Source organism: Gavialis gangeticus, unplaced genomic scaffold (genome assembly GCF_001723915.1).
Source record: "Gavialis gangeticus isolate Ggan-Ray unplaced genomic scaffold, GavGan_comp1, whole genome shotgun sequence".
In the NCBI taxonomy this organism is placed as follows: Eukaryota; Metazoa; Chordata; order Crocodylia; family Gavialidae; genus Gavialis; species Gavialis gangeticus.
In genome coordinates, this window is record NW_017728993.1 from 43919294 (window position 1) to 43924982 (window position 5689).

The 5689-nt window shown below is 35.9% G+C and overlaps 1 protein-coding gene across 6 annotated transcripts in view; it reads left to right on the forward strand.

Moving 5' to 3' along the window:
* PTBP2 (polypyrimidine tract binding protein 2) overlaps positions 1-5689 on the forward strand; it is a 117254-nt gene that overhangs the window by 105770 nt on the left and 5795 nt on the right. The window lies entirely within an intron of this gene.

Genomic DNA, 5689 nt, shown 5'->3' on the forward strand with positions numbered 1-5689 from the left:
ATTTTAATGATTACCAACAGAAATATTTTTTCATCAGTCTGTGAGCGTCAGGTGAAATGGATGTCTATCAATAAAAATCAAATCCTGCCAAACCTAAGTATTAGTATGCAATAATTCAGGCATTAGGGCAAAACATTGTTTTTAGTCCTAGATTAAATTGACTTTTAGCAATGTTCCATTTCTTTCTTTTCCTTTTAGTGTTACTGTGGAGTACAGTTAAGGTGGTTAGGGTATTCTCTGAATTTCTTGGGTCCCAAATGCAGTGTTTTGGGAATAATCACACTAACTTAATACTAACTGTTAGGTCACAAATATTGTGTTGTCATGTTTACAATAGTTCTTTTGAAACTTCCTTTTTATTTAAATATTATGATATTCTTGTTTGGAGTTCATAAATGAACCTCCAAGAGAGTGATATTTTATCATATACGTGGTTGTAGAGTACAACCTTGATATAATTTTATTTTAATTTTTCTGTGTCTTGAAACTTCTATTTCCTTTCCTTGCTCATAGACCACTCTCTCCATTCACTATCATCACTTGTTTCTCTGAGCATACAGTCCCTGGGTTCCACTTCCTAACTTCCCAGTTATGTAAATCTGGTACTGAAGGTAACTAATTAAAATAATTTTATAGCATTTTTATTTATTCTTTATTCCTGTTCAAGAAGAAATTTTAAGCTATGAACAATGGCAAAAATAACTTTCTTCAGCTCCACAAAGAAGTGGAACTTCCCAGAGTGTAGGTTGGCTTCATTTCCATTGTTCCCAGTAGGAATGTAAATACTGATTAAATAAATATTCGTTTAACCTTTTGTAATTGCAACAAGTTAAATGATTAATCAGATGGGTACAGGGATGGGGATGGGTATAGCCATGTCTTGCTCCCACCTATGGCTCTGTGAAGTCACCAACATCTATCTGCATACCTGACCCAGCCAGATTTTAACCAATGATAGTAGGTTTGATGGAGGCGAATCCAACCTATTGCCTTCTGTTACTGTTCCTCCACATAACCAAATCTATCTTCTTTCTCATTTCTAAATGTTTAAAGAATATCCATAGATGAACGTTGCTCAGTAATAGGAAAAATAAGATGTGTTAATGGTTGAAGCTAAATCATTAATAGTGACAAAACTCCAATCTTTTAGGGAAACCAATTAAAAGATATAAAAAGCATATGCTTTCTAAATATTGTATATCATATGGATTCCTTCACCAGTCCTGCTTCTCTTGAGTTGTAATTCTATTTTATTTCCCAGAAACTTTGATCAATTGTGACTGAGAGAATTATTCAGTAGAGGCTATGATGTGCTATGTATATCCCTGGAGATGCATGCTTCAGTTATCTCCCCCTGAGGGGTTCTAAACTTTTATAATATAAAGCTTGCTTGTCATCTCCTTGAAGTTGTTTGCAAGAGGACCCAAGATTTTAGGAATATGGATTTTTAAAAAGGATATAACCTTTAGAGAACTACTACTGAAGGTTTTGGTACTACATTCATGTGTATTGGATTCTTTTTTATCATATGGATTTATAAGAAAATTGTAACAGTTCAATCACATTAACATTTGGACTATGGTATATTGTGAATGGAAATTCTGGGTACTGTGTCCCATGTTTAAGGACTGATAATCTTTTGTGGGAACCATACAAAAGTATATATTTTCTAAGAAGGTAGATATTAATTTGGAAGTGGTGAGACCATTTGTGCATGATAACCTTTATTGTGCTTCAAACTTACATCCTTGAACAAGGTATGCTGCTTTGGGCAGGCTGTTTACTAAACCAGATGTAGTATAACTGTATCCACATGTCACGTCAGAGCAGTTAATTAGAACTGTTGAGTGATGGTGTGAGTCTTTTGCTTCTATGGTAATTAGTCTGCCTACGGCACTGCAAAGATGCAGCTATTCTGCTTCTGGTTTAGGAAGCAGCCCACCCTGAGCAGTGAACACCCCTAGAGCACAGGTTTACCTTGCAGATATGACTGTAAATGAAAATTGGAACAATGCTAGTTATGAATTTTCTTGTTTATTTTTCCATTGACAGTATTGGTATCTTTCCTAACAATTATCTCAACAGCAAATTGACACTGCCACAAAGGAATTTGACATAAACTGATAGTTATGGAATTACAGGAGATGAACTCTTAGGCAAGACACTGTCTATGTGCTGATATTTTTAGTTTTGTTATCAAAAAAAGGAAAATGTAAATACAAAATAAATTGTACATCTGTGTATGGTAGTACGTTTTGGGGAGGTTATTAAAGGCTTTAGGAGGATGAGTTGAATGGCTGCTTTGCACAAATAGCAAGACACAAAGTGAGTTATACAGGTCATCCCAACTGAATGCCTGTAAATCTTTCATCGTGAACACCATCATGGCTCTGTATATAGCAGAGAATATGGAAATGTCATTTTAAGACGCTTGCTTTTTTTCATCCCTTCACTTCTAAGGTATTAATTACCATGTGCCCAACTGTACAGAGATGTGGGCCATAAAAGCCTCTTGAAAAGTTTTTAGGTCCATTTTTCATGCCTAAAAATGTCAGTGTTTTAGGGCTTGTTAAGGATTGGGGGAACTGCTAAGTCTCATTGAGAAGCTAGTATTCTCTGCTTCTCAGTGGTATAAAAGCTGTTTCTGACTTGCTGTACCTCAAGAACAACTTTAGGACATTTATATATAAATACTACCACTAGTTCAGTTTTCAGCTGTCAAGTTTTTCTGCTTTTTCACATGGAAAATGTGCTGGAAGCAAAGTGTTTTTCATGTGACTTTGCCTCTTGCAGCTTTACATTTATGCAGGTACGGTAATCCAACCTTCTGCGTAAGTGACCTATGTTCTTCTGAACTTAGTGAAAGTAGATCAGGAAAAAGAATATGTTTAACACAGAAAATGTATAAACAGATTTTTTTTAATGTAACTGATTCCAAAATATGATTCTGAGGGAAAGATGTATGCATTTGTTTCCTTCGTAGTTCATATTTTATAAGTATATGCTATGCTATAAGTAAGATCTACTACTTTTATAGTCACCAAGGAATATGAATTCATCTTTCATGTAAGATGCAACATTTTTATACAAATACTAGAAATTAGGGAGGAGGAAGGGATGAGCAGGTAATTTAAAAAACATGAATATTTGAATCCCCAAATCATTCCTCCCCAAATAAACCTGCCTTCAAATCTTGTGTCCAAAGAACTTTAGTCATTAAATAGTTGGACACTAGAATACACACTTAAATTCTACAATACAATCTGTGTGCTCTCATAATATCTCTGTGCATCTAGAGCACTTTGCCAATGATTAAGTAGGGGGTTAGAGATGGAATGTCCCAGAGGAGACTGGAATAATGTAAAAATGTGTGCAACTTGTAGGAAAGAGCAAATTAGAGGCATTTCTTTCCTGTAAAATATGTAAATAAACTATTAAAATATGAACACAGTTCAAAGCTTCTCCTTGATGAATTCAGCTTATGCAAGTATCACTGGGCCCAGATGGTAAAGGAATTACTTATTTTTCATTAATGAAGGATCTCTCTAGAAACCTCACTTACTGCATAAAAACATCTTTCAAATTGTTCTTTTCATAATGAAGTAACAAATTGCTTTAATTTAAAAAAGACTTTCTGAAATAAAATTTTAGTTTAAAACAAACATTTCATGAAATACTTCTTTAAAATGTGTGGGGGGGGGGTTGAAAATGGGAAACACTTTTCTGAAGAGCCAAAAAGTGACATTATGGTGTTCCCTGTGGGCACTGGCAGATATTTGATTTAATGACACAATGGGATCTGACCCCTTATTCCAACAATTGTTTGTCCAGCCATATAACACAGGCATGGCAGGACATGTGACTTCGGGGATCAGGAATCTGGTCCTAATTGCACACTCCTGGGTACCTAGCATGAGATCTGAATGCTAAGCTTTCCATGGTGTTCTTTTCAACTTGCCAGCATGTGTGGAGCCTTGGGACTGCAGCAAGTTGAAAGCTGTGCATAGTGCAGCCTTGCATGGAGGTACCCTGTGTATGAGTTTGCAGGTGCCAGGTGTGGGGGGTCAATTGGCTCTTCCCACTGGTCCAGTTAAAAGCTGTGCACCTGATAGCCCTGTATACAGGGCTGTACATGTTTTTTAAAAAGCCTATGGCATTGGGAACCCAGCACCCAAGGAGGCTATCACCCATCTCAGGTTCTTGATGCCCTGGGACTTCTACAAACTGCAGGCAGCCCAGTTGCACCCACCACCCTTTGGAAATGCATGCCATGTGTTACAAACCAGCCACAAGGATGTCCATTTGGCATTTTAATGTGCCATAAATCACTTGAATGTGTGGCATGTTGCACACTATCATGCGATTGATCCACTAACCACATGTACATGTGACATCTGCCAGGGGCCTCTATATGACCAGTCAGAACAAATTTGCTTAAGTTTTCAAGTGAAGAGGTGTTTTTTTCTGACTGACTTGAAAGTAAAGTTGAATTTGTTTTTAGGCTTCATCTTTTTGTTAAGAAGTTTGAGATCATATCCAAACCTTAAGTGTAATTATAGGTTTTCATTTGCACCTATCCCACTAACTGGTTTGCCTTGGGCTGTCCTTTTCTCATATATATTGCTTCATATCTGCATTTTATTTTATCCTGTGACCTTACGGAAGAACATGGTTGATTTGTATGAAATCTTGAAATCATTGACTAAATGCATCTGTAGTCTCATACAATTTGAAACATTCAGAACAAGATTGAAAAGTGTTGTACACCACTTTCATGTTAAACTTACTTATCTTAATGGATATGCATGTAGAAAAATAAACTGCAATCAGATCAGCATTGGAAATTAAGTAGATCTTGAGAAATATAGGAACTGCCACAACAGACTACCAACAATCCACCTAATTCAGTATCCTTTCTCTGACAGCAGCCAGTACTACATGTTTCAGTGGAAGATGTAGAAAACCCTCATAGTGAACAGTTGTACTATAATGTGCCTATGGGGGAAGCCACATTCTCTCTAACCCCCAGGTACTTTGTGACTGGTGTATGTCCTGAAGCATGACTTTTAATATAGCTAGATGTTATTATCTGTAAAATATATATATAATCCTTCATTCAAACCCACTAATGTTTGGTGTTGGGTAGGGGAGTTGGTTTTGGTTTTGACTGTTACCCTTCTACTTTTGCCACATTCACAAGTCACTTGTACCCTGTGCAACAAAAAGGAGCATCTGCTTAAAAATTGTTGCTTTTAAGTTTAGCATATGTCCACTTTTTTTCTTGTGTTATGAAAGGGTCTAAATAACCCAGTGGACTTCTCAGTATTTATTATTTTGTTATACCTCTCTTCTGACCATCACACACTAATATTGATAGTGTAAAGCTTTTCTGTTTTAAATTCTTTCACATCTTTATTTTTAATAATTCTTCTCTGAATATTTTCTGTTAATTTACAAGGATTGATATATAGACCAGGATTAAATGTGTTTTTAAAATAAGAACATAACTGTGATTTATATTCAGGTTTTTTAAAGTTACATTGGTCCAAAGTTAAGTCAGGGTAATCTCGTATTTAGGCACCAGAAGCTGTGTGTTCTATGCCAGCATTGTGATATCTGACTGGCTTAGTATTCTAATAGAAATAAAGGTGTAGTATCATAAATCATTGGAAAACTGCAGAGAGAGAGA